The following is a 6,608-nucleotide window of genomic DNA, read 5'->3' as shown; positions in this document are numbered from 1 at the left end:
GACAAGTTTGTCAATAAAGTTGACAAACTTTATTCACATAAACTTTAAGGATTTTCTGCTTTTAGTAATAACAACAATGATTCAGGGAATTATATGCCTGGTTCCTATGATCTCCAAACTTCTGTTTTCTATATAAATGTCTTGTCTGGGAGGGGATTAACCCATGAAATATTGCATGTTTAAATGTAGTACATTTTGACACAACATTAATAGCTATAAACTGCATTATAATGACTGGCTGCAATTCTATGGAAGGGTCAAGGTCAGATTCCTCAAAACTTAGTGTTATCACACCACTTAACATATACACATGCTGACCTTTCTGCTCTGGTTGAATCTATGTCGTAAGTTACATTTTGACAAGCTACCTTTTTGTGACATTAATCCCTGCTAAATGATTTGTTAAAGACAGTTTATTTCCTGACTGGGAGCATTAGTCTTTCTCTATCAGGTGTTATCTAAGCTCCAAAAAGGCTCTACAACTGTATTGGGGTCATTGAAAAGCGGATATGTGACCTATGGTTTGGAGCAAAGTAGCCTGTCGGTTGATGAGTTTGATGGATGCTGTGTATGACTATTTTGTCAGGTTGCCAGTGCATTAGAGAAACATATATTTAAAATTACACTTGATGTTTGACCCCTTCTGCATGATTTTAGTTCATATATGCACCACAGTTTTTGTACTTTAATGACAAATTCTGATTGACTTTAGCCCACGCATGTTCTCAACTTTTTGTGAATTGTTGCTTTCTGCAGCACCCTTTATTTGTTCTGCTTCAGTTAATTAAAGAACCTTTTGGTTTTCACTACCTGGCTGCCTCACGTTTCATAGCCGTGTATTAACCTTCAAACATGGACTGTGATGTTAAAAGGCTGATTGAGGTCTGAGACCTAATTATAAGTTATTTGAGAGTTCACATTTCTTTCAGTGCCTCAAACTTCACAGCCTGCTCCTTCTTTCTTAATCTTGCTTGTGATGTTGACACAGTGTTTTATCTTTCACGTTGTGCCTCAACTCATCCTCAGCTGACTTAATTTTCAGTTGAAGCACCCAAGCTGCACAATTGGGGGAGGGATGGGTGCAAAAATACTCAAACATTCAAATAGTATAAAGGAAAAGGTCAAATCTATACGTCTTGTCAGACAGCAGATTGTTCGTGAGAGACAAACACAACAAGGTTTTTCACAGTCCTCAGTTTTACAATTTATTGGGTTATAGCTGTAATCAGCTAAACAGTTCATTGAAAAATAACAACAAATGTTAAATAATGTTTGATAATGTCTTAAGATGTTTCAGCCGTAGAAATCATCTGTTCTCTTGGGATTGGTTGTGACAGACCACCACAGAATTGCGCATAGATGTAAAGTGGAAGGGAAATGACAGTTAAAATAGGTTATGGATACTTTTCCAAGGGATTGCCAAGTTTGAAAGACTAACAATGGTTTTCCTCACAATTTCTTGGTAAATGGTCATCAGTTCAAGGGGAAGGAAAACCTTTGATTTACAGCAAAGTGAAGAAAGAGTTTCTTTTCACATCAGCCACATTTGTTTACTTCAAAGCACATTTCCCAATGTGCTTTGGGAAATGTGCAAAAGCACATTGATATGATGATATGATGTATGATATGATACATCATATCATCTTATCAAAACAGCAAAGAAAATTGTAAGTGAATAAGGCAATACGACTGTGAAGTCCAAAATGTACTCAATGATGAAGACAGACATAGTGACAGGGAAGACATTTAAAATTCCATAAAACTATTGTTAAAAAATTTTAAGCATAAATACAAGTAGATTAGAACTAGATTGTTGGAAGAAAGGTTAAATTTTACATCCGCAATATAAATTTACAGCCTCAATATTTCTTTAGTGGCTTATCAAATCTGTGCCTCCACAAGTGGCTTAAAGAGGACAGCATGGGACTTGGCATACGGAAAAAGAATTCAAAAAGAGAAGAGAAAATGATGAAATGAGACTGACACACTGTAGTTTTGGTTGACTGAGTGAGAAGAAGGGAGGGGTAGAGCTGGAGTACAAAGACACAGGTAGACCTGCTATGTGTGGAAAGAATTAGGAATTCAGCAGACATGCACGCTTTGAGGGACATAAGGATTGTGTATGGGCAGCAAGTAGGTTTTTGCATTTACTTCCCCAGTACACACCCATTTATGCTGCATAAACCATCAAGCTTTCTTAAACCAAGGAAAACACATTTATTCACTATGTTGTGCTCTCTACTGCTCTTCAACACCTTGGTTGTGGATGTGTGTGCACACCTTTGTGAATGTGCGTGATTTCCATGACTGTAACAATCACCAAGAGGGTAATCCATCAGCTGTCAGTCCTACTGCGAGATTTAATTAATTACATGGAGGAAGACAAGGTCAGTGCTGCACGTCGTAGTGGACACAGTCTAGCCTCTCCACATGGAATCAATAAGGCTTTACTCACGCCTGTAGACACCTATACAGGGAGTTATTAAAGAAGTGGTGTTGTGCCTATTGTGTCTCCGGCAGACTTGGCAGAGGAAATAGATGTAAAGGATGTTGGCTTGGTTTAAGTTCACAGTAGGGTGGATGGTGAATGAGATGTAATGGAGCTAATGGATCTAAGAAGTTTAGGGGGCGTTAAAGAAGAGATAGACATGTGAGGTGGGTTAATGCAGAAAGTGACACAAATTTTCCCCCAAATTTGAGGAAATAGTTTGAGTACACTGTTTCGCATGGACTTTAGTCTCTTTTGTGCTCACGGTGTTCTCTGCAAAACATAATGGTCGTTCATACTGTGTACCATTTCACACAACATACTACTGACATTTCTGGTGTACACAGATGCTTTCCTTATCAGTCATCCTAGGAGAGTGATTAAAATAAAATGGAGGAGCACTTGAGGTGAACTTGCAGGAACTTTATTATGAAGTGCAAAGGTATGAAAACACTTGAGACACTGTTCAATGGCAAGCATAGCAAATACTGAAAAGAAGGGTGGGGGGTGGGGGACTGTAGCGCAAGAAGCAGGTTTGAAGGGGGCTATGCATTATTCATTACGGTAAAGCACACAGCTCATTGATTTAATGGAAATACGATTCTTATCTTTAGATCTCAGAAAACAAAGGCCTTATTTCTCTGCATATGTCACTGTCTGATTGGATAATCCTCTGACTGACAGGCAGATATAGTAATGTTATTCTCATGTATACGGTTTGGGTGTGTAACCACACACTTGCCTTTTGATAAATCGGCTGCTTTGTTATAAATTATTCTAGAATGCTTACAAAATATAGTTTGTCTTGTTTAACATAATGGAAGCCAAAATAAAATTCTTATTTTAAATTCTTACTCAAATATAAGAAATATTTGAGATGTAAGGAGATGTGTAATGTATATATTTACTGTACTCTCGGAACATTGTCATCAACAATGTTCCAAGAGTGACTGCAATTTTATGCTGTCTCAAAATTGACACGTAATCTTTTAAGGTAATAACCACAAGTCCCTCAGAGCTCTTTACTTTACTATGAATTTGTCAGAGAAAAGTAAAAACAATGAGTCATTTTCTCATCCATTACATCCTATCTGGTAATACAGCATTTTGAAGTTACCACACATTTACAGTGACTCTAAGTACAGTAGACGTTTTCTAATAAAACGTCTACTGTAGCACTCAGAACTGCCTTAAATCGTCATGGCATACATTAAACAAGGGGTAGAAAGCATTTCTTATAGATCCAGATGATAGAATCGTGCAGCTACTGTAGATCTGACAGCTGTATGTGATGCAAATCAACTGTTCTACCACATCCCAAAGATACTCTGATGTATCGGAGTGTGGTGACCATAGAGGCTATATGATTACACTGAACTCATTATCATGTTTAAGAAAAAGGTATGAGATTACACTCAAGATGGGTCACAAATAGATGAACATAGTCCGCAACAACACCCAGATCAGGTGTGGCCTAGAAACAAATCATTGCCAATGCTTGAAATTGTTACGCCATCCATTCATCCAACACGCTTATCTCTGGTGGGGTCGTGAGGGGTGCTGGTGCCGCTAGAGGCGGGTTACACCTGGGGCAGGTTGCCATTCCATCGCAAGAACACAACGTGATAGTCATGTTTTTGGACTGTGGGAGGAAGCCAGAGTACCTTGAGAGAACCCACCCATGCACAGTGAGAACATGTAAACTCCATGCAGAACAATGCCAGGCAGGGTTTCGAACCCAGGACCTTCTTCCTGCAAGGCAACAGTGCCACCATTGTGCAGCCCTGAAATTGGTGCGAAGGAATCCTAAAGTGAAAAGCGCATAATACAAATACATGTATAATACAAATACAAGCCATTTACCTTTTAAACTCAGCTGGTATACCACATATTCTTGGTTAAATTGTGACAGATCCTCTTCCCTGCTCATTCAAGTTTCTTCTATGACCAGTCAGTTGTACAAAATACCCACTTGTCCATCCAGGCTCCGCTGATTACTCATCTTTACGTCAGCTATACTCAACAATCCTTTCTCTCCACATGATTCACTTCAAGATTCTCGGGACTTTTCTAGTTCACCTGCTTCTTCTTCTATGAGTAAGCACAGGCGTAATGGTCAATATTATTACCTGCTCATGCTGTGATCTTCTTATAAAGCCTTCTTGCCTTTTGTCTCCTGCTGAAATTGTTATAAGACCACTTTTCAGTAGTTTTTCAAACAGCACCACAGAGTCACTCCTGTGTCAAGATTTGTTTAAAAATATTGTCACCATGGGATTTGGTCGTGTACTGTGCTACCATGTGGTCCTGATTTTTATGTCTTCTGTTTTCCCACAACTGTGTGTTTGGCTGTGTTAAGATTATTCTTGTTTTCTTATTGATTTCATGCTAATTTGTTCCACTTATTCGGCTGCATGGTTTGTTGCTGTTAGTCTTCATTTTTAATCCACCCCCACCCTTTTTCCCCGACTTCAGTGCCTACAGAAATTTGCTTAAGATGCTGCTTTTCCTGTGTTACTCATTATCTTCTCAAGGGAATAGATGATACTTCTCGTCTTTTTTCTGAAATGGAGAGTAACGCAAGTCAGGTCGCAGGGTTTCCGCTGTCCCTTTTTCAAACTCTCTTTATTATCACTGTTTGAACTTATTTTTCGTGCAAAGTTTTCACATATTTCTGCCTTTTAACCCTTGTGCGTGCGAGGACTGAGGCAAATGTAGAGGACTGTGGCAAATGATACAAGTTTTACAGGTGTGGGGTCGGTTGGACCCCATTTGTAAACACAAGGGTTAAGAGTGGTATTCACAAATTTGATAGGCGTTCTTTAAGTTTGTGACAAAGTGGTTCAGTTTGTGTTCACCACTTGTCCCTTATTCTTTCTCATTCACTTATTTTTATATTTGGTTATAATAATTAATTCAAACATTGCCATTTTGCTTCACTTACTATCCCGGGTTTGTTTGTGTTAGCATTATGTTGCAAGATCTATCTGTTTAGGTTAAAATGATTATTTCTGGATTATGGGTTGAATTTGTTTCAAGGTGTATTTACTTTTCTTTGTACTCACCATCATTTGTCCTTGTAGATCTGCAAGAGTATTGGAGAGGCCGGCCCAGTACTTCCTGGTTAAATGGCTGGATGATGTCAGTGATTACCTTATTGGGTTCTACCAATTAGAGGGTTTTTCTTTTGTGTATTGTTTGTTTGTTTTCCTTTAAAAATAACCTTTTGAGTTATCTTGTATTATGTAATTTATTTTGCAGATAACTTCATTATGTAGGAGTTTGTGAATTGATTTGTAGTTTTTTGTGTTTCTCTGTTTAAATGTTTGTTTGACCTGTTCCTTGGTGGCTGTGTCCAATCAAGCACAGGTGTGGTGCCAATTTTGTATAAAAACAGTGCGCTTTTGGATGCTGGGGGAGAAGTCCGAGTAAAGATTGAATAAAAAAAAGTAATTGGAAGAAACTGAAGCGGTGGCTGGTCCTGATTTTCTGCTCACCTCTGATCCTTGAGCCTAAACTACCTTACAAAGTTGCTAATTAAAATGTATTTTTTGTCTTACTTGCCTTCCTCGTGTAATTCAGGTCTGTGTCTGGGTCTTTTTACACACATTGTGACACAATTTTGAAATGTTGTTCTTCGTTGCCAGGAAAGACGCAAACTTTGCTGTCATTATTACGTCTGTTCTTAGGACATTTCAATAATACAATTGGTTTGATAAATTTCTCTTTATATTTTGGAGAATTTGTTCTTCCTATAAGGTTACAGATGAATTTGCCCTTCATCTGTTACAAACTCCAGTTTTTATTTTTTGAAAAGCAACAACATGATAAATTTATCAAATTAATAGTTATGATACATACATACATACTTATATGTATGTATCCTTATAGCTCAACTATATCCAAGAAATAAAACAATAACTTGGTTGTGAAGTTAGGCCTTCCTTCTCTCCTCCCTCCTCTAAAAATAATACTTTACAAAGGCATCTTTTAAAAATCATAGATGTACTAGCAGGAATGTTGTGACATTTAATTTTTTGTGGCCTTTAGCTAATGTCATACACTACAGAGAGGTCATAAAAGTATCAATCAGGAGAAAAGTGCAAATAAAGTATTAAAT

Source organism: Poecilia reticulata, chromosome 1 (genome assembly GCF_904066995.2).
Source record: "Poecilia reticulata chromosome 1, P_reticulata-male-v2, whole genome shotgun sequence".
Classification (NCBI taxonomy): domain Eukaryota; kingdom Metazoa; phylum Chordata; class Actinopteri; order Cyprinodontiformes; family Poeciliidae; genus Poecilia; species Poecilia reticulata.
Note: the sequence above shows the minus strand (reverse complement) of the source record.